The sequence below is a fragment of the Lactuca virosa genome, chromosome 8 (genome assembly GCF_052849685.1).
Source record: "Lactuca virosa cultivar CGN04683 chromosome 8, Lactuca_virosa_CGN04683_v6, whole genome shotgun sequence".
NCBI lineage: Eukaryota > Viridiplantae > Streptophyta > Magnoliopsida > Asterales > Asteraceae > Lactuca > Lactuca virosa.
This window is the reverse complement of record NC_136433.1, coordinates 351,471,000-351,495,156: the sequence shown is the minus strand read 5'-3', so window position 1 is coordinate 351,495,156 and position 24,157 is coordinate 351,471,000.

Genomic DNA, 24,157 nt, shown 5'->3' with positions numbered 1-24,157 from the left:
TAGCTAGCAGTTCAGGTGTGTGATTGTCAGTCCCATATAGATCTATGCACAAATCTCATGCTCTCCCTCCAGGAGACTCTGGTTATACTGTATAGGATTTAGAAAACCGTACCCTGAGGGGTACAACGAAGTAGTGCCCCATAACCCTGTATTAACTAGTTCACGTATAGTGTAGTGTAGTGACCTTTTCTGGTATTTGTGTATATATGCATAACCTTGTAGTGATGTACTTGTAATATAAAATAATTATATTAAAATAATTATTTAGTAGTGTGTTCTTGTGACTATGTATTAGAGTAGTGCTTCCCAAACTACACCTATTATAGTTTGGATAGATGTTTTGATTCCGTGTATTGTTCTTAGCAAAGTAACGTAGAAATTTCAAAACTATAGCAATTATAGTTTATTTGTAATGTTCTGTAATGCCCTGAAATCGTAATGTTATGTACTAAAAGCGTTTGCAATTTAATTGTATAAAAGTTGAATACCCTTATGCTCGACATATTACAAAAGGGTTAAAATATATAAAATATTTTTAGAAAGTGTAGTGAATATTCGTTATGAAACAATTGCAAAGGTTTTTGAAATATTTTAAATATTTGTATAACACAATAGACCTTGTGTTTTACTTGTATTCCCCCTAAAAATATTAAAAACATTTAAAAACGTAGGGGTATGAACTCACCTTGTATGTGCGTTGGTGTCGGAATTTAACGTGTTGTAGGAATGATCCCCGGGTAAGCGTACGCGCTAATAACGTTACCCTAAAATAATTGTATTCGTCGTCGTATTTAAATTAATAATAAATTAATTTAAATAATGTTTTGAATAATTAATTAAGTAAATAAGACTTACCAAATTAATTTGGAATATTGGAAATAAAGGAAAAAGGTGTTTTCGATGGGAAATGGATGAACTCGATCAGATGAAGATTTGAAGATTTGAATATGGTTGATGAATTCGGTGGATGAACTCGGTGGGATTTATGAATATGGGATGAAGATGTGAGGGTTTCTCGAATGAAGATTGAGAGCAAATTGAGAGTATGTTCTATGATAAAATTGAGAAATGAATTGACAGTTCGGCTATATCTATATATAAGGGAGGAAATTGGTCCTTAATGGGCCTCATCACATGAATTCGGTCCTATATGACCGAATTTACCCTAAAATCGGTCCTAAAATCCATAATTTGGAGTGTGTTCGGTTTCTAAGTCAAAAAGGAAAAGGGGGATTCGGTTTTAAGTCCAAAGAATTAGGGAATTCGGTCTTGACTTGGATTCTTTGAGGAATTCGGTCATGCCTAAAGAGAATTCGGTTTTAGTGTTTTAAATTAGGATTTCATGAATAAATACAACTCTACCCCTTTATGTTATCATAATTCATAACTAGTATTAGGTTCTAGAGTTAAGAATGTAACCTTTGATTAATTTAGTGAAAACTTTGATTAAATCATATGTGATTTTTATGTTAAGCTTTAAGCTTTTAGTTCTTTACTATGAATTAGGTTCTAGAGTGAAGGGTTGCAATACTTATTTAAACTAGAGTAAGCTATGATTGAACTGGTGTGAATTTCATGGGCTTTTATTGACTCGAAAGAACGGGTTGTCACAGTCGCTCCCATCGACTTCCGAAGGAAACTTCGACTATCAAAATCTGCTCAAACCATATTGCCACTCATGGCTCCATTATTCCTGTTAATCCTTCTGATCATACCGTCCGACTACCCATCGTCCCCAAATCTAGTACAAATGGTGAATGCTACCAGAATCATTGTAGTCTTACGTCACTTCTAGTCTCCAACGTCCTACCACTTCTCGAATCCAATCATATCATGGCCTACTCACGTTCGTGTGGCTGACCCGCCCGTGTTTAAACCACCTGAAGAATCCTTGAGTGATTCACTCATCTGCCACATCCTCGCTGCCGAATAGGTACCGGTGAATGCTACTGGCTACCCTACATTTTTATACTCCCATACCAACTATTCCCTAATGAATGCTACGGGCCACCCCGCAGTCTTTCTACGTTTCTACTCTTTCTGCCAACTAGTGAATGTTACGGGCCGCCCCATAGTCTAACAACACTTCTAGACTATCTGTTAGCTAATGCTACGCGCCACCCCGCAGGCTTACCACATTCCTCATGCTATCTGGCCACTAGTGAATGCTACGGCTATCCCGTAGTCTTACAACACTTCCCACGCTAACTGGCTGCTGGTGAATGCTACGACTATCGCGCAGTCTTACAACACGTCCCACGCTGACTCAACCGCTGACCATGGTTGTACCGCTGATTACTAATCCGAGCACACCCCAAACTCGAGCATACATACCCGATTTAAATAATCTAGCTGAACTTATGTCATGATTGAACTCCCGAATCTGGTTCCTTAAACCTGCTATCAGACATTACTGGAACTCGATCTCAATGTTGGCAAGTCTCCCGAACTTCCAACTTACACTACCCTTAATCCACACAGCCGCTTGGGCCGTCTTTCTTCCTGACAAAGACGATAAACTTATCCCAGTTCCAAGTCCACTCCCGCTTTTGAATGCATGATCGTTTCTCCCCCACTTGGATTCGACTACATCTTCATGGCACGCGAGATTTGAGGGATTCCCATTCCTTCTTTCCTTTCGCGATATACACACTGACTACCAACACTTAACCTGGCTAGGGATCCATTACTAGCCCACTCCAAAGATCGCATCATTACTGGAGGCTAGATGAACGCCTTATGTATCCTCGGTACTGATGACCCCGCATGCTCATCCTGGTGACTCATTCAAACCTTAAAGTCCAATTAACCGATGCTTAGAGTCATCTTCTTCAGTGATAAATCACTTCCCTTAGCGCTTCCAAAGCCATCCCAAGCACAAAGCCTGAAACCACCGTATCCTGACGATGGTGCTTAGCCATCCTGCTGAACCTTGGCCACAGACCGTCACGTAATGCCCCTGAACCGACCTTGAACCTAACCAAGATACCACTAAACACTTCCGAACAAGTAAAAGGGAAAATGACCTTACACTAACTACTAATAATTCCCGGTATGCAATTGACATATGACATTTCTTGAAAATATAATCCAAATACAAGCAGAGGGATAAGCCCATAGGTATACTACTCTCAACCAATGCGAGGAATAAAATCTCTAAGTACAGATAGAACCGAACAGAGTAAAAGATATACATACCTGCCACATGGCCTGCTCAAATCCTAATCTTCCTCGTCTGTCACCGTAAAGCCCTACTCTCTCATCCATCAGTAATCCTCAAAGTAGCGGGGACAGACGCACTCCCAGCTCCTCCCCTCATCGTCGGGCAGTCGATCTTCTTGTGTCCCACCTGGTCGCAGTGAAAACACAATGGGCTTGCTCCCTGAGGGCAATCGCTGCTGACATGACCGACACTGCCACACTTGTAGCATACTACACCTTTGTAGCGACAAACTCCCTTGTGCAGTTTCCCGCACGTGCTGCACTGACTCCGGTCCTGATGACCTCTCGCATGCTGGTCAGAAGTCTTGGGTCTCTTCCTAGGACCCTCCAAAATATGCACCTGATATGACTTCCTCTTCTCAATGTGCTCCAAGTCAATCTCTCGCTCTCGGACTCTATAGATCATATCATTCAGGGTCTCGCACCCTGAAATACTCAGAAACTTCCCGATATCATCCCGCAGCATGTCATGATACCTCACTTTCTTCATTTCCTCATCTGCTACATACTGCGGTACCAATAATGCCCTCTCCCGAAACTTGGCAGTGATCTCTACCACAGTCTCTGTAGTTTGGCGGAGATCTAGGAACTCTCGCGCCAACTGTTGCACCTCAATTGTCGGTGCAAACTCAACTCGAAACCTGGTCAAGAATTCATCCCACGACATAGCATCGACCGCATCATCACCCAACTCACTACCGACATATTCCCACCAGTCACGTGCCCGATCCTTCAACAGGCAGGAAGCATATCTGACCTTCGCCTCCTCGAGGCAGAAACTCGTCCTGAATGCACTAGTCATATCTGCTAATCACCTCCTACTAACAATGGGGTCCCTCTCCCCATGAAACGCAGGAGCACCACATGCACTAAATTCCCAGAAAGTCAGTGTGTGAGTTCCAATGATAACCATAACCTCCGCACGGAACGCGCCTAAGTGCTCATCCACTATCTCCGAAACACAGCGGGAAATCTCTGATGAAATGAACTCTCGCAACTATGCGCTAGTCGTCTCAGCATCTGCACCTGAGCCAGAACCCGAACATGGACCATCTCCCTAAGAGCTCATTTCCAACTGAAATATGACATATCAAAAGTCAAAACATAACCATAGGTCCTTTCCTCAAAAGCATCTTAGATTCTCCAAGACTCTCACCGATTCGAGTATGGATCATGTGCTTTCAGTAGTACGGGCCCAATAATACCTTCCACACCTATCCATACTTTCCTCAACAATCCTCCCGAATACTCTAAGTTACTTTCTCAATAAAAGCAAGAAAACTCACTACACCGCACCACTTGGCTCACTGAAGCATATCCTAGGCTTTCCTAGGTTCCCTCACCCACCCAGTCCTCGGCTGCTGAAAGATTCCCAGTAATGTCAACTAGCTACCTCATAAATATAGCCACATGAAACAGAGATCAGATAATCCTTCGAGTAAAAGACCCATACCTAGAACGGTTGGACTCAGACAAGAGTCATGCAATAGGGTAAAGTCCATCACTCTGAGATTATCCGACTTGTGTCCCATGTGACTTATCATATTCACTTAGTAGCTAACTCACATCACTAAGAGTCCCACAAAGCACAAAGCAAGCAACATTCAGACAATGGACAATCTAACCAGCATACTCCAATCAAACCCTTCTATCCTCTAATCAGGAATATGTACTAGCATGTAATTCAAAGGCTCATATAATCAGGCATAACCTAAACAGGCCATCCTACCACTGGCTGATCTGTTCTAGCATGCAAATCTACAAGCTCATGTATGCATACGAAGGCATCTCTCCTAGATCCATAGCTCTAATTTAGCATGTGAATCACATAATCAAATCATATCACATACAAACATTATTGGTATTTTGGGAACCACTTACTTGAGCTCGGTCGATTGCACGCATCGCCCCTTTTCTCTCTTTTTTAAAACCCTTTTTATAAAAAAATGATTCTCTTTTGAAAATTTTCATACCAAGTCGTTAGTTTGAGTTCAGACACACCCGAAGGTATGTCCAAATCCCTCAAACCAAGGCTTTGATACCAACTTGTAACATCCCAAAATTCAAGACCAAAAATTTCATTTTTAATAATAAGAAAACACTTAATAACTTTGTTCCAAACATTGAAAACATTTCATTTAAAATAAATATCAGAGTCTAATCCTGAAGATCATGTAATGCGGAATAATATGGGTGAATACGTTGCAATCGTCCCGAGCTCCTTATCTGAAAACCGAAGGTACCTGAAACCAAAACTATAAACCGTAAGCAGGAAGCTTAGTGAGTTCCCCAATTACCACATACCATACATATCAACTGATCCATACATATCTGTGAGCCTTACATCTCAATCATATATCAAATAAGATGTTATGTGTCGCACATAGTCTTGTCGTTATGCCAGGGCCGCCACATGGTCTTTCTTGCCAAGCCGGGGGCCACCCCCTGGGTCTTACAGACAAGTGCCAAAAGCCGCCTCCTGGTCTTCCATGAAAGTATCACAAAGACATCTAGCATACATACTACTCTACTTAGCTAATGAGCATACAGTGTGCCAGGAGCCACCTCCTGGTCTTTCATACATATTGCCTAGGGCTAACCCCCGGGTCTTCCTACCATACATAATAGCATACTATGTGCCAGGAGCCGCCTCCTAGTCTTTCATGCATAATGCCTAGGGCTAACCCCGGGGTCTTCCTACCATACATAGACTAAATGGGTCGGCATTGTGGTCGTAGACCCATGAAAACAGTGAGGAGAGTTACCTCACAAGCTGACTGCAGAACCCCACGAATAAATCTCTTGCTGCTAGCTGGCAGATCCCCGAACTGCTGATCTCTCGACTCCCCGAGCTACCGATCATCATAAAAATTAGACAAGACTGGGATTCATATAACTTAACCGTAAGTCCTCACTGGGGTAGAAGACCATTCCACCCTTCACATACTCTTGTCCAAAAGCCTTCAAAAGTCAAACTAGGTTAACCTTGGTCAAAGTCATATTCAAAGTCAACGGTCAAAGTCAAGTCTCCGAGTTGACTCAACTCGTCGAGTCATCCCCCCTGACTCGCCGAGTTCCCTTGCTACTCATAGTCGCGAAAACACGAACCAACTCGTTGAGTCCCTTCACAGACTCGTCGAGTTCCTCCTGTACATAATCGGGACAAACCAACTCAACTCGTCGAGTCCCTCCATGGACTTGCCAAGTTCCTCAGTCTTTTTGGGCCTTCTTAATGTATTAAACCCCTACTCTTCAGATCTAAGCTTCATACTTCTCATATACATTGAAAATGTCCTTTTAAGGGTAAAGTTTCCAGCTTTACCCGTTAATACTCTCACTTAATGGCTATAACTCAAACCCTAGTCCTTCAAGAATTAGATCTTGATCCAAACATCATCAATACTCTAAACCAAGGCATATAACTGCGATCTGGATTCTAGATACTACAAACCACGTAAAGCTTCCACCTTTTGCCTTCATGCATGGCCTTTTGGAGCTTAAAAGGCCAAAATAACCACCTATAGCTTGCATGGGGCTTCAATGGCCATAACGTTTGCACCTTTATGGCATGAAAGCCCTCCATCGCCCTAGATCTAGAAAGATGTACACTTGGGACGTCCATTTCCCAAGGATCAAGGTCCTTGGACCAAAAACCCACTAAATAGGTAAGAAAGGAGATCTAAGTGATCAGTGAGCAAGGTTGAGACTTTCTTAGCCAGAAATGATGAGAATGGCAAGGTGTTTCCGGATCTACTAGCTTCTTCTTGATTCCCCCAAGCCTTTCTTTCCTTCCCAAGCTTCAACACTCACAAGAACACTAAAAAATGGCTCACTATGGTATTAGGGTTTGAGATCTAGGGTTTGGATAGTGGAGGCTGAAAATGAGGCTGAAAGGTGGATAATAGGATACTTAAATAGGGTATAAAAACTCGGATTTAGGGTTTCCTAAACCCAGACCAACTCGTCGAGTTGGTCCCTCCAACTCTTCGAGTAGGTTTCCCAACCTGCGTCCCAAATCTATTCCTACTCGTCGAGTTCTCCTCCTTGGACTCGACGAGTTGCCCTCTTGATTTGGGGTTTTTCTTTCCTTAATTGGCCTTCAAGTTTTCCGGGTGTTACAGTTCTGCTACAAGAAAGCTGGTTATTGAAAATATTGACTAAGTGTGCAAATGAAGTAATAGAATAGGGAGGAACGTTTAGCAGCCATTTGAGAGCTGATCTCGTGAGGGTTGAACGAAATCCTTTGCATAGGCAAGGTTCTTTCAAGTGCACTGGGATGGGAATGATCTCCATACTATCTCGGTATTGTGCTACGTGCTCTTCAGGATCCGTACTTCCATCGTAAGGCTTCATGCTATGAGTCTGGAAGCGCTTAGGAACTTCGGTATTGGCTATCGCAGGAGCAAATCTTGAGATCCTGTGACTTGTCGGAGATGCTTCTGGTATGGGTTAAACTACCCCGGGTACGCTAGAGATCATATGTCTTAAGTGCTGAAGTTCCCTAGCCATGTTTGGATTTATCCCTGCATCAACATTTATAGATTTTGTATTGATAGTATTGTTGTTTAATAGGTTACTAGAATCAAGGTTTCTAGGAGTATTGAAAGGCTCATCGATATCATTGATCATAGATGCTCGATTGTTCATAGTTGTCCCCCAGGGTGATGTAGCAGTAGCAGGAGTTGTGTTCCCCGGTTGATTTCCTGAGGATCCTACATTGTCGAAGTTCAGGATCCTTTGTTGTACAACTGAGGGCATCGTCTCTTGGGATCTTTCATCCTCTCCTTTTCTTTAAGTAGTGTTCTATTATCGTCTTGTTGCTGAGTCATATGTTGCGTCATTTTCCTCATCATAGAAAAGAGTTCAACAGTGGTGACCATATGGTGACCACTTGCTTGATCACTTGCTTTAATGGATCAAGCTCCTCAGTATGCCATCAAAGAACCTCAGTATCCCTATCCCAGAGAGTCATCATATCAACATTCATATGAGAACTCACTACAGTCATATGAAGCAAATGTAGAACTAGATGATGAAAAAGTGTTTCAAAATGCCATAGCCATCGTCAGTCAACAGTTGAATCGACTCCCACCACCCACTTTTCGAAAAAATCAACAATTCACTAAACCACCTTTCAACCGAAGCTTTAACCCGCAGAACAATCATCAACGATATCCCAGAAACCCTCATCACCAACCTCAGCCTCAAAACGCTACTCAGGTTATTTCCAATCACAAGGAAACTCAACGGACTAACAAATCACCAGACTTCAGTACTACTACCAAAGACAACAAAGATGGAGTTCTTGTCTGTCACAAATGTCACAAGGAAAATCATTTTGCATGAGACTTCAAAGCAAATATGGTGAAAGACAAAGCATTCTATCTTAGAATGTCTCAGGAGATGGAACATAAGGAGAAAGAAAATGTGAAAGCATGTGTGGCTCAAGTCCGTAGGGATCATCAGGTTTGGTCTTCAAGTGATGAAGATGAGGAGCCTAACAACAAAAGGATTAGATGAAAGATATGCGTGGTGGCAGCAAGTGAAGAAGATGGATCAACCAACCTGCAGAGGAACTTCTGCTACATGGAAAAGGAAGGGAATCTCAGCATCATTGAATAGGTAAAACTTATGATCTAGTCTAATAATTATAACATGCATGATTGTGAATCTCATTTAGAAAGACTTAATGAAACGTGTGTTGCCGTCCTTACAGACTACAACAAAGCCTTCGATGAAAAGAACATAGCAACCCAAGAGCTGTATTACTTGAGAGGAAGAGTAGAAGACAAGAAGCTTAAGGTCACAATGCTAGAAAAATATTTGTTGTTAGAAAAAGAAGCTAGATTACTTAGTGAGACTCAGTTAGAAATTGCTTTCAATCAACAGGATTTAGCTAGTTAGAAATTGCTTTCAATCAACGGGATTTAGCCCGCAAGGAAATTATACGTTTGAATCGTTTAATTGAAAAGTTGTTTAATGAAAGTAAGGCCATTGAAAACTTAATTAATAATGGGACTGTTGATAACACATATAATTGGGGATGGTCCAATAGGTACTCTATCAAAGAGAACTCTCCTCCTCGGTTTGATGTCGAACGTCCTTATGTCCCACCAGACCGGACCTTTCATTATCCAGTCAATGACAAGACCTTTCCTGAAGACATTCGATGTCACTTTGGTAGACTCCATGACCTCGGTAACATTTGTATGATCGAGGAGATTCATCTAGAATCCTCGGGAAACCTTGAAAGTTTCTTGCCTGTAATCGGTACTATTAGATCTGACTCCCAGTCCAATTCTGAAGTGGACGAGGAAATTGTTTTGGAAGGACCTGAAATAATCTTAGATGACCCATCTCTGTCCTCTAAGACTTATCTCAACAAAGATTTTCCCTTGACCTACTCTGCGGTACTTCAGTCCTCATTACCTGCAAATAACATCCCGCAGACCGCAGTCAAGTCCACATCGACTCTTCAGCCTTTCACACATGAACTTCCCATTAATAAATTTGAGTTTGGATAGTGCTCCCAAAATCATGAACTCTATAGTTTGGATGATTCAACCCCTAGGTCAATGTCTAGATCAAAGAACCTCAAAAAACCCCAATTAAATGCTTCTGATGTTGTCACACCAAAAACTGAGGCAAGATTGGCTCTGAAAAATAAAGTAAGATCCTAACTTGCAAGGCGGGAAGCTGAGTCACGAAATAAATCTTTTAAAACTCAGGCCAAATTTTCAAACAAAAGGAATTTTGAAAAATCCACCACTGCAAAAACTTTTCAAACTGACACTATAGTCGCTGGAGCTTGTCAAAAAGCATGTACAGTGGCTAAATCTTTCAAAATCAACAACATTGTACCCATACACAACAAGGTCGAGTCATTGTCACAAACTTCCTTAAAGGAGCCAAAAATGAAGGGTATTTTAAACACTCCACACTTTTCAAAATCCCATCAATCAACCAGGAGGTCCAAACTTATGTTTAGGTCTTTTAGCAAGTCATCGTCAAATACAACAGACTCTTTTGTTAGGCACAACCCAAGGACCAGACAAAAGAACAAAACCACACCCTCCAGACCTTTATTCAAGTACGGTTTGTAGGTCAATGAAAAGAATCTCACTTTTGGTTTTTACCCACTGTCAAATAGGACACGTCAATTCCAACACGAAATGTCCAAAAGAACATGAAACACCATGGACACAAAAAATATGGAAAGAAAAATCTTTTCATCATTCCCACATGCATACATCTGTTAGGAATGTTTCCCATGTTACTACGGGCTCCAAACTAGTTTAGGTACCCAAACTAATCAACTGATTTTGCGGGCTATGTGCAAGGAGAACCATGAAGAAGAATGGTTGATTGATAGTGTCTACTCCTTTCACATGACGGGAAGGTTAGACTACCTTCGTGACTTCTGGCCAGTCAGTGGTGGCGGACACGTCACCTTTAGGAATAATGAAAACGGAATAATAAGGGGATAGGGTGTGTTAACTATGAGAAGTTTCTCCATTCCTCGAGTAGCTTACGTTGAGGGTTTAAAACACAATTTGATCAGTGTTGGTCAATTGTGTAAAGTTGGTCATTGGGTAGAGGTTGACAATGAGTATTGTTACATCATGACAAATGATAGTGAAAAGTGTTTGATCAAGTCCAAAGCCGAAGGAACAATGTACCCACTAGATGTTTCTCTAATCATCAGCAAACCACATCTATGCTTCCTGTCAAAGGTAGTTTCCGAGGTCAGTTGGTTGTGGCATTGAAAGCTTGCACATCTCAACATCAGGTACATCAACAACTTAGTGACTGTAGAGATGGTCCGAGGACTGCCAATTCTAAAATTCAACAATGATATTATGTGTTCAACATGTGAGTGTGGTAAACAAACCAAAGGAAGTCATCCTCTAATAATTGACTCTTCACTTTTTGAACCTCTGGAGCTACTTCACATAGATCTATTGTGACAACCCGAAAATTTTTATTCTTGTAAAGTCCAAAACATCAACCAAAGGTCAAAATTATAGGTTTCTAAGCCTAGTATAAGTCAGGGTTGTGTGTTAGGAAGTGAACCAACATGAAAAACGAGTTTGAAGTATAACATTCGGGCCTTAAACCTCATTAAGTGAGGTTCACGGCCGTGAACCCATCCTTGGCCATGAACCCATGCTATATATAAGAGATTTGCTCATTTTCTCATCACTTGTTCATATTCTAGCCGTGAACATCAAGTTTTTTCTCAACTATTATCAACCAAAAACTCTATTTTCTCCTCAAAATCGTAAATGACTCACCCCCTTGCTTGTTGTTCTTGTGAAACCCTCTTATTCTATCCTTGATTCAACACTTCTCTTCAAGATCTTCAAGAGTTCACGGCCGTGAACCCTTCAAACTTGGCCATGAACACTCATTTGTTCTTGGGTCGTGAACACACCATAGGGTCGTGAACTCCATTTCAGCCTCCTATCTTGCTTCTAACACTTCTTTGGTGAGTTATTCTTTCATCCTAGGTTGTTTGTTAAACACCTTTCTGGTTAGATTCACTAATATCATGCCTATATGTATCATTATATGTTATTTAGGACTCGTTTGTGCTTCGAGACTTCACTCGTGAAACTTATCATCTTATATCATATCGTCAATCGAATCACCAACATAAGGTGAGTTCATACCCCTATAATTTACCTTTTAAACAGTTTTAAATGCTTTTAAGGGAGGGGGGGGAATACAAGTTGAACACAATTAAATTGTGTTAATATTTACCTGTGATAACAATCACACAAAAGGTTTAATACTTATTATTAAACTAGTATAACATAAAGGACCTTTTAATGGTTAATTCTATAATTCCTTAGTTTATACATCAGAAATATATATAAATAGTATCCAACAGACAGTGGAATGTGTGACTTCCACCTCATCTCCTGTTCCTTGTTTGGTTGTGGACTTAGGGCAGATTTACACATTCAACTGTCCGTTCGATATTAGGTTATATATAGTTAGTATAAACTAAGTGATTATAGTAAGAACTATTGTGGTTACCATTCTTCTAAAGAATCATTAATGTAAATTCTTATGCTTTTGAATGTTGTGTTTAAAATAAAGGATTACCAAATACTTCCATAATGACTTAAAGTCATGTAAACCCTTTTAAAAGTCACATAAACTCTTTTTAGAATATCGTTAAACCCTTTTAAATGTTTTCATAACTCTTTAAACTTATAATTATCAAAATCATGTTTATATGTGTATATGTATTTATAGGGGTAAGTAATCCTAAATTTTGCACGAATATTAAGTCTATCCATAGAGTACATAGATTATTTTGGTTTTGAGATCCTTGAGTATCTAGTGGGTTCGGGGGTGCGGTTGTGCGTATAAGTGAACTCATGCAATAACATGAAATAGGGAAAACACATAATGGTTTCATTAGTAATTACCATCTTAGCACACGAAAGAGAATCATAATGAATAGTAGTGGGGGTGGAGCTGATCCCAATCATGGGTGGATGCATATGGTGGTGGTGCTCAGATGCCCAAAATATCGCGCCACAAGGTCAGCTAATTCACTCATCTCTCGAGTGATCTCTTTATTCCTCTGCTCTGCCCGCACTGCTCTGCAAAGAGTGGCTACCTTCTCTTCCAAGAGGCGTAGTCGGTCGGTAGAATCCTCGGGTGTTGCAGGATGGTCCTGTATCATCTCTGAAGAGTGAGGCTCGCTAGGGACTTCCTCAATGTTCCCTTCTTCTTCCATCTCCTCTTCAGATTTCTCGTACTCATAGTCTATCTCCACGTACTCCTCAGGTCCTAAACCTGGATCTGCCCCTTGAACCAAACCAGGTTCTCCTTCGATCAGCCCAATTGGCCACCAGGGCCTGATAGTAAAGGACACCTTTTTGGAATTCTTCCATGATGATTGCACGAGAAACGGAGGGGTGAGAAGTATGTGAGGAGAGTGTATGTAGACAGCATTCCAAATACTCCTATAGTATTTTAACTGTTTATGTTTGAGTTCCTTAAAGCTTTTTGGATACCAGGTAAGTTTCTTAATTCATTGCTCACCATGATCACTCCCAAACACATGTTGGTCGTATTTTGAATAAATATAGTTGATCAGGCTCTATTTATCCCCAATACAATTACATAACTATCCAGGTTTAACCACGATGTTTAATTTCCTCCAGAGACTTTTAGTGTTATTGTATTAATGCACACCTAGGTATGTATTTTAATTATTTTGTTCAGAGTAGTTTAGTCCCATTGTATTTATAGTTGCATATCTTGTATGATTAGATATGCCAGTTCACTATAAACAATACTCTGATACCAATCTGTCACACCCCCGAACCACGCGGCGGAAACATCCGGGGGCTTGAGTGACTTCATTCTTGTAGTATCATCACAGTGTATATAATTGAAACAAAACATCATCATCATCACAATTACAACTGTCATTGTTTACATCAAGTATTGTATTTCAATATTACATGCCTAAATATCCAAAGTAAGTAGATAACAGAACATAACTAAAATATCCAGGTATTCTTGCTGACCAACCTGCTCAACGATTTCCTGAGAATACAAGTTAATTTGAAAAGGTCAACATATATAATGTTGGTGAGTTCATAAGCATCTTTGAGTAAAATGTTTTGTATTACTTGGCAACTGCCAGAAAATCCGATATTAATGCACATGTGTTAATGTTTGTGAGAATATAAAGAGAATGACCCAGACAACCCGATGTTGTCTGTTTATGAAAAACGTTGTAATTTCAATACCTCAGAATGAATATCAACGCGTGTAAGTTACCGTGTTATCCATAAAAGATTGTTTCCCGTAAATTTTGCAATGGTGTTAATTCCTATAAGTGAGCCGTTATAACCAAAAATGATGATCTTTGATGAAGCTAATCACTTTGATGAGAGAATAACTTACCGATCTTTGATGAAAAGTTTGGTGAACACACCCTTATTTACGAATTTTCGAGAGATGAAGATGAGAGATATTTAGATGGCTTTGAGAGGAGTTGTATGGTGATGGAAGTTTAAAATGGAGAGTGGTGAGTGAAGGGAGGTTTGGCCGTGAATAAGAAGAAGAAAGAGAGAAGAGTGAAGTGAGATGTGATGGTTTCATGGGTACATGAGACATTCATAGATATATGTTGTGTTCTTGCATGAAGATCCACCTTGTAATGTTGAGGTGTCAAACCATTTATCCACCCTTTGTTTATTTATTTATTTATTTTTGTGTGTGGGCCGTGAATGAGGAGGAAGGAAAAGAGAAAGAAGTGCTTGGGCCTATATTGAACATATTCGAAATTTTAGGCCCGATATGAAGGTTCTCGACCCATTGGGCCCTTCTTATGGGTTTACAGCCCAAAGGTGGTGAAGGAATGGGGTTTATGGCCCAACATTGTTCAAGTGAGTTGTTCACGGCCCATAAAGGCCCATGAGAATGAAGTGGGACATTTTAGGCCCAATAAGGCCCATGAGAAGTCAAATGGCCCAAAATGCTATTATTTAATGAATATGGGTCCATCTAGGGCACATATAAGAATTCTTAGCCCATAATGACCAAGTTGTGAGTTTATTGGCCCAATAAATGATTTCTAGTCCAATAAGGGTTTGAACTGGGAAAGTAGGGTTTCAAACCCACAGTTGAGTATATGAGATGTATTGAATTAGGTTTTTGAACTTCACGAGTGAGTTTTGATTCAAATGATGGTGTTTGACTGAGCATAGTGCATAATATCCACTTAGAGTTACAATTTATACAAGAGTTGATTACATGAGAACAGAATTTCCTAGCCAAAAAATGCTAGTTGTGACAAACACACCTCCCAAAAATTACAAAGATACATATGAGGATGTAGATGAAGAATTTAGTATTGTAGTTCCTCATAATGATAATATATTGCCACGTGTAGACACACTTGACTTGTAGAAGGAAAATGATTATTTTCATACTGATTGTCATGGTATTCTTATACCTACGGTATGTGTTTCTTAATCGCATGAATTACATTTGTAGCGATAATATTTTTCCTTCTTTTAACATATAATGATCTTTATTTTTGTTTGTAGAAGGGAAAGGTCAAACCTTGATCCTAGCATTACGTGGAGAATAAGAAAATGACAAAAAATGACGATGCACTTTCCTTAATATCTTTTTACCATATTATACCATCAAACTTTTATGATGCAATATTGTTATACCACAAAGTTACTTTTTTCAGTTTTTTACTGTAATGGTGGATGGCATGTTATAACATAAACTGCATATTATAGCAATGTACTTTCGTTATGCAATGTTAGACAAAGTCGTATTCTTTTCATTTATTTATCATACTTTTCTGTTAAAGAAAGTTGTATTCTTTTCATTTTTTAATGGTGTATGATTTGGTGCAATTAAAAGAATAGATGACAAAAAGGGCAATTTGGTCCTTTCTTATAGCTCTTATTCAATACATGTAACACCCGGTATCAGAAAGGCCAAGAAAGGAAAGGAAAACCCTAGGTCAAAGGGGGGTTAACTCGTCGAGTCCAAGGAAGAACTCGACGAGTCGGAGCGGGATCCGTGTGCAAGATTAAGTGACCGACTCGACGAGTCGGAGAGTGGACTCGGCGAGTCAGGTCTGGGTTAGGAAGCCCTAATTTCGGGACTTGGTACCCTATTTAAGCATCTTATTCTCTTCACTAGGGTTCATTTACAGCCTCTCTCGTCCAGAACCCAAAACCCTAGCCACCCAACTCCATTGTTTGAGCTTTTGAGAAGATTAAGGGCCTTTAGAGTGTGTCTTGGAAGCTTGGAGAGAAAGGAGCAAGGAAGGAAGAGTAGATCCAGCCTCGATATCGACTTGGAAACTGTTAGGATGTAAAAAGTCTGAACCTTGAGCTTTCTATTGATAGATCCCCTTTCTAGCTTGCCTTTTGTCATAATTGGATCATTTCCAAGTAGAATCTGAGTATTAAGCCTTTGAGGATGGATTGGACAACAGATCTAGACACTCTTGAGCTTTAGAAGCTCAAAGTTGTTGGCTTTATCTAGCTAAGGTCCCATTTCATGACCTAGGCCTTCATTGTAGCTTGGATTGAGTGTTCTAGCCTCATAACACCTTGCATGCACGTAAAGTTAGCAACTTTACGTGCAATGCTAGCATTAGGAGTCTAAATCTATGAGTTGGAAGTGTTGGAATGGACTGTAATCGACAAAATTGAGATGTCACAAAGTGAACTCGATGAGTCCGTTCATGGACTCGGCGAGTCGGGTCGCAAACCCAAACCCTTCTGTTATGATTCGGATCAGTGAGTGGAGCTAATAGAGGATTCAGCCGGACTGGTCCGTAATAGACATGAAGATCATAGTACTCGACGAGTTCGAGGAAGAACTCGGCGAGTCCAAGACAATCTCCTTAGTTATGAAGATGAACTCGACGAGTTGTTCATACAACTCAGCGAGTTCTTCATACAACTCGGTGAGTCATGGTCTAGACATTCATACGATGATGATGAACTCGGCGAGTCGGTTGAAGATAGTCCCGAAGTGTTAGATGAAGGAGAACTCATCGAGTTCTCGCTAGACTCGAAGAGTGGAGTCGGGGTTGTTTGGGATTCGAGGAGCATGAACTCGGCGAGTTAGTAGGACAACTCGGCGAGTCGAGGCAACTGGAAGGTTGACTTTAACCGGGACTTTGACCTTGAGAAGGACTTGACCAGAGTTGAGCTAGTTGACTTCTGGAGGACAGTTAGGCTAAGTGTTATTATTGGTATTGGTAGCTCGGGGAGCTAGAGGAGCAGCGGTTTGGAGAATTGTCGGATAGCAGCCAGAGGGTTATCAGCAGAGTTCAGCAGTACAGGTGAGTTTCCTTTTGTGCGTATGGGTTTACGGCCACAATGCCGGACCATGTAGTTATGAGTAGGAAGACCCAGGGGTTAGCCCTAGGCACTGTATGCTAGTATCTTATTTCGGACCAAGGTCCGATGTCGGGCGGGTGCCTGAGGGAGGTTTATGTGTTTGTTATTCCGGATCAAGATCCGATGCCGGGATAAGCCCGAGGAAAGTTGCATGTTAGATTATACTCGTTGTCTGTGTAATACTTGTATGTGCCTGGTAGGGAGGTGAGTGTGGGCGAGGTCCCGTATCTTACCATCAGTAGAGTATGGACGCGGTTGGGGCCCGAGTTAGGGAAAGAGTGAGTGTGGGTTGGGGCCCATATCTCATTATCAGCAGGAGTGTGGACGGGGTTCCACGACTCATCGGTAGTAGACAGGGGCGGGGCCCAAGACATGCGAGGCCTTAGATCTGTAATACAGTAGAGTACTATAGCTTATATGTTATGCGATATGTTATATGTTTGTATATGTTTAGCGGGAGAGGCCCAGAGATAGGCGAGGCCTAAGTAAGACAGATCTGTATACCGAGCGGGGCTCGATGCCAGGCGAGGCCTGATGCCACGCGGGGCCCGATGCCGGAGCGAGTCTGATGCCGGGCTAGTCCCGATGCAGCAGGGGCGAGGCCCAATACGTGATTATGTGTATGGTATGTGGTAGGTTGGGGAACTCACTAAGCATCGTGCTTACGGTTTTCAGTTTTGGTTTCAGGTACTTCCGGTAGAGAGGGAAGAGCTCGGGGTGATCGCATGGCACACAGACACAGCAAAGAAGTTTAGCCTGGGATGTTTACTCTGATAAAATGATCAAGTGTTTTGAAAAGATACTCTGATTTGTTATATAACCCTTTTAGTGTGTTTGGAATGATTTGATACTATGATTTAGTAATGTTTTGAAAAGAAATTTTTGTCCATGATTTTTGGGTCGTTACAAGTTGGTATCAGAGCCTTGGTTTGAGGGATTCGGGCACGCTCTCGGGTACTCAAACTGAGGAATTAGTATGAAAATTTTCAAAAGGAAAATCATTTTTGGAAAAAGAGCTTTGAGAAAAGAAAGGAATTTCTAGAAAAAAGAAAAGTGTTTTGAAAAAGAAGAAAAGAGGTGTGGTGCATGCAATCAGTCGAGCTCAAGTAAGTATCCCAAAGTACCCATACAAGTTATGTTATGATATGCTTATTAGAACTGCATGCTAGATTAGGACTAAGGATCTAGGAGGATGTCTTATGTGCCTGTTATATGTGTATGAGCCTTATGAACTGCATGCTAGTACAGATTCCTGATTAGAGGATAGAACAGCTTGATTGTATTATGTGGTTATCTTTCCCAATGCCCGAATGTTGCTTGCTTTGTGCTATTAGGAGTTTTAGTTATCTCCAATTAACTAGTAAACGAATATGCTAAGTTACATATCGCAAGGACTAAATAATTTCAGAAGGTTACGTCTAGCCCTATTTCGCAGCTCTCGTTTGAGTCTAACCGTTGTAGGTTAGGACCTCTCATTCGAAGATTTATCTAGTCTAAGCAATATGCAATGGTATTTGCGAGTTAGTTAAGGGGAGATAACAAGGACTTCTTATGCAGCTGATGGCAAATAGTGAGTTGGAGGTTACCCTAGGGTAAGCCTAGGCTGAGAGTAGTGTTGGGAGCAGTGTAGTAGCAGTGAAAGGGACTTGGTGTAGTCAAGGCAATTCTTGAGGAAAGTACGGATAGATGTGGAAGGTAGTAGGGGTCTATACTACTGAAAGCAGAGGATCTGTACTCAATTCAGGAAGGGCTGAGATGAAACCGGGAAACTTGTAGAGTGAGTGTGATCCCTCGGTAGAAGGGTGTATTCTGATGATAGTTATGATTTGTTGCAGAATGGTGACATTACGGGGTAGACTAGTTGGCGGATCAGGCGCCGGAGAAGGGTCAGGCTCAGGTTCAGGGACCGAGCAGCTCGAGGAGCGGATGAGGGAGTTTGTATCAGCCGAGGTTACGCGCAGTATTCTAGATCAGACTCCTGTGATCTTCGGCACGGTCAAGGAGGGCGTACTGGAGATATTGGATGAGAGGCTGGGAGCCTTCCGCGCCGAGATGGTAACTATGCTGGGAGCGCATACTCTGACATTTCGAGAGTTTAGAGCTTGTGGTGCACCAGATTATCACGGGGCTAGGGACCCCATTGCTAGCGGCAGATGGTTGGCTGATGTCGCCAACGCTTTCCGTACGAGCCGGTGTCCCGAGGGGGACAAGGTCCGACTTGCCTCCTGCCTTCTGAAGGACAGAGCACGTGATTGGTGGGAGGAGGTTGGACATACCATTGGTGATGATGCCGCATTAGGCGCGATGACATGGACTGATTTCTCGACCCGGTTCAGGGTCGAGTTTGCACCGATGATTGAGGTGCAACTGTTAGCTCGAGAGTTTCAGGATCTGAGGCAGACTACGAAGATAGTGGCGGAGATCACCGCCAATTTCAGAGAGAGGGATCTTCTTGTTCCGAAGTATGTCGCGGATGAGGAAATAAAGAAGGCCCGATATCACGAGATGTTGAGAGCTGACATCAGGGAGTTTGTGAGCAGGTCCAGCTGCAAGACGCTGGAGGACATGATTGCTCGGGCCAGGGAGAGGGAGATTGATCTGGAGCGGATCAGGAAGAGGAAGTTGGATGAGATTCAGGTAGCCACAGGTTCGGGCAAAAGGCCCAAGGGGTCAGATTCGAGATCGAGGGATTATCAGAGTCGCAGCCGATGCGGGAAGTGTGGCAGGACGCACGAGGGTGCGTGTAGGAGTGGTAGTGGTGGGGATTTTGGTTGCTTTAGGTGCGGCCGGACTAGTCATTTTAGCAGAGATTGTACTGCTACCACCACTCACGGATCAGACCTAATAAGTTTTCATTGCGGTTAGCGGGGCCACAAGAAGGCCTAGTGTCCGAGTTTACTTTCAGCAGGACAGGTGATAGCACCTGCCCCTGCGACTTTGAGGATCACCGACGGTCGGCAGGGCCGGGCAGAGGCGCCTACAGCATGGAGCAGGGCGTACCAGTTGGTTTCAGATGACGTGCGAGCAGCCTCGGATGTGGCAGGTGCGTATCCTTTAGCTGCTTGACAGTTTTATTTATGATTTAATTGCTATGGTACTGCATTGATATTAATGGTTGTACTTTGGATTCTGTTTCCTGCTTATGATTGAGTTATATGCCATTTTCATACCATGGGTTTAGAGTAGTAGTCTGTAGTTGTACCCCTTTTAGAGCAGGTCACTCAGGATGTGGTCGCTATAGCAAGCGTGAAATTGGGACTCTAGAAGTAATTCACCAGCTTTCAAGGACAGTGGCGTCATGGTATTGGTTAGCTTTGGAGCTAGTTGAGACAGAGTGGGGGAGAGCCCTCCAAGTATTCTGGACCAGAAGTAAGTAAGGAGTGGGAATGAGTTCACAACTCTATTGAGCAGGGTAATAGCCTGAGTGGCAGTCAGTGTTGAGACAGCATGGGGAGTGTGGTAAGACTGCGGGATACCCGTAACTTTTGCGAGTAGCCAGTTAGGGGACGGTGGGCGAGGGTCGGTATCTCCTAGTTAGCGGAGTGTGGGCGAGGCCCGTATCTCCTAGTTAGTATGGTCAGGATCAGGTAGATATAGTTCATTGAGATTTAGTATGAAGGCAGGTCTGCATAGCCCAAGATAGGTGAGACCTGGGGGAGAGGCCACTCCAAGATGCAGTTGGGTGAGACCCGTGGGCTAGGCCCATATATTAGTAGTAGTACAGGTGAAACTAGAGGGAGGGACCGCTCTAGATCTAGTTGGCTGAGACCCGTGGGTGTCACACCCCGAAACCGCAACGGCAGAAACGTTCGGGGGTGGAGGACGTCATGTTCAGTATCACAACAATGCAAAGTAGTAAACAAGCAACAACATCATCCATTGCATTAATAATATAATTTCATACAAGTGTGTTCTGTCAAGTTATATAGACACCAAAAATATACATCAAAATAAAAGATGAGTCTTGAACGAGCTCCATCTTCTCAAAACCTGGCACCGGTACCTGTCTACTAGTGACCTGAGAATACAAGTTATTTTGAAAGATTTTATCAGCTTTAAAGCTGGTGAGATCATAAGTATATTAATGTCTGTATTTGCATGAAAGTGTATGTAAGTCTGTAATTGTATAAGTTTGTAAAAGTTTGTAATTGTTTGAACTCCCCTAGAAAACCCTATGTTTCCTACTAAAAGTAGCCTTCTACCAAGGCATCTAGTATCTGTGTGTATGTCTCTTGTAAGAGTGTGTATTTTCCCAAATCTGACTATCATTAACCAAAAATATAGTTTTTACATTATTGTTTATTGTGTGAAGATCACAAAGTAAATGTAATGGGAAAATGAAATAGTACTGTAGTGTTGTATTAAATAACTACTGCTGTACTAACTACCTTAAACCAATTGTTATTTAAAGTACCATGTGATCGGCCAGTATCCTGCTACCGACTCATAGAAAAACGACGATGTAAGACGTCGTAAGAAATGATGTTTGGCACCCGTAGACTTGCAAGTCCCACTGTAGCGAGCAGCAAGGTGTAGGATAGTGAATCCAGTATAGATCTATACACAAACTCATACGCTCCCCACTTAAGGAGATTTTGGATACAAAACGGTCATGACAAGTGGTGTCAAGCCCCATTACGTGGCTCACATAAATGTAATAATGTTCTAGTATATGTATGTGCTAGCTGTATTGTGTGTTCTCTCCCTGTCTAGCATGTATTGTTTGTTTCTCATCATAGTATTCTATTGTTTGTTTCTCATCATAGTATCTATTGTTTGTTTCTCATCATAGTATCTATTGTTTGTTTCTCATCATAGTATCTATTGTTTGTTTGTTATTGACTCATGTATGAACTGACTCATTGTATGTTTCACTTTTCTAGTAATAGTATTAGTATCTCCCTAAACTATACCTATTATAGTTTACTAGTAATGTTGTTTGAATGTATGAACATGTTTGTGTACCTTTGCTACCCAAAGGTATTGAACTGAATGAAGTAACCTTTTATATCTATACACATATACATGATATATAACTAGGATTCAAACGACCTTCGGACAAATAACCTGAATACCCTAAGTCCACAACCAAACAAGGAACAGGAAGTAAGGTGAGCTATCAGTCCTAAGTCCTTTTAATCCTACTTATATAACTATATCTACATAGATACACATAATATAAGTTAAAAGAGTTTAATAAAAGTATTTGATATGAAAAAGAGTTTATAAAACAGTTTGAAGTAAAACAGTTTGGTAACACAGTTTGAAAAGTAAGAAATCCACTTGTTTAGTAGTTATTAATCACATGTGATTGATATAATAACTATAATAGTTCAACTTGTATTCCCCCCCCCCCCATAAAAGCATTTAAAAACATTTAAAAGGTTAATTAAGGGGTATACCTGTAGTGAGTGGTTTGGATGAACGGAGTGTATAGGATGCTAAGTGTCAAGTGAAGACTTGAACACACACAAGGATCCTAGTTAACATATAATAACACATATACGTATCCAATTAGTCATAAAACAACTAATTAACCAAGTTTAAGACATCCTAAGACATGTAAAACACTTGATTTGAGTGTTATAAGTGCTAAGGATTGCATCTAAGTGTTGTAGGACATTGCTATTGGGTTTAGGGTTCAAGGGTAAACTCCTTTGGAGTTTACGGTTTTGTGACCATCACCCTTTGAGTTTACGGTCGTAAACTCATGAGTTTACGGCCGTAAACTCATGGTACATCTACCATTTTGTGTTTTGAAGCTTTAAAAATCATAAGAAGCATTCCTACTTCATGTTTAAGCCTTAGGAAGTGTTTAGGGCACCATTTCACTCCTTTGTGGAGTTTACGGTCCTTGGACCACTTCTCCTTGGGTTTACGGCCGTAAACCCAAATGGTTTATGGTCTTTTGATGTTTTCAAGTACTAAGCACATCAAGGAAGGGGTCTAGGCTAGTTTCCAAGGCTTGGTAAGGGACTAGGGCCACTTTGGCCCCTTTGTTAGGGTTTACGGTCCAAGGTGTTCTTGGACCGTAAACACCTTTGATCCATTGATTCATTGTGTTTTCTAGATGATTAAGAAGTGTAGCAAGTATTATAACACACTATGGTAAGAGTACTTACTATGTAGAAGCTTGAAAAGGTGCTAAAAGTCCAAGAACACTAGTGTGTGTTCTTGGTGTTCTTGGTGAAACTAAGAACACTTGAAGATCTACACAAATGGAATGATTTCACGTATGGAATCACGTAAGATCACTAGATTAAGTAAGATATCGAATAAACAAGGCAAGAAACACTTACTTTCTTGAAGATCTTGAAGAAAAGTCGGATGATACTTGAGAGAGAAATGAGTTCTAGTTCTTGAAAATGTGAAAAAGTGAATAAAATGGCTAAGTGCCATATTTATACCCCTTGGGGTTTACGGCCGTAAACACCTTGTTTAGGCCGTAAACTCCAAACTCTTGGAGTTTTGGAACTTTATTGGTGCACAATAAACCCTAGAGCATCCTTTCTCCTGTTATCTCTTGAAGTACTAACTTTAAAACACTCAGACTGACTCCAAAATGCTTAACAGTTAGCAGAAACAGTTTTGAATTCTATTGAAGTGAATGGTTGTACAGAATAGAAATTTCGGGTTGTCACATCATCCCCCCGTTAGAAGGAATTTCGTCCCCAAATTAGAGTTTAAGCAAATAAGTAGTTACAAATAACTAAGTAAAAAAACGAGGATATTTCAGTTTCATCTGATCCTCTCGCTCCCAAGTGAATTCAGGTCCTCGCTTGGCGTTCCAGCGAACCTTCACTATCGGGATACGGCTTTGTTTCGTTTTCTTGACCTCCCGGTCCATGATCTCTACAGGTTCTTCCACGAAGTTGAGGCTCTCGTTAATCTCGATCTCGTCGAGTGGGATTACAAGAGTCTCGTCGGACAGACACTTTTTCAAGTTCGAGACGTGGAAAGTAGAATGTACGTTACTGAGTTCGCGTGGTAAGTTAAGTTTGTAAGCTACAGGGTCGATTCTT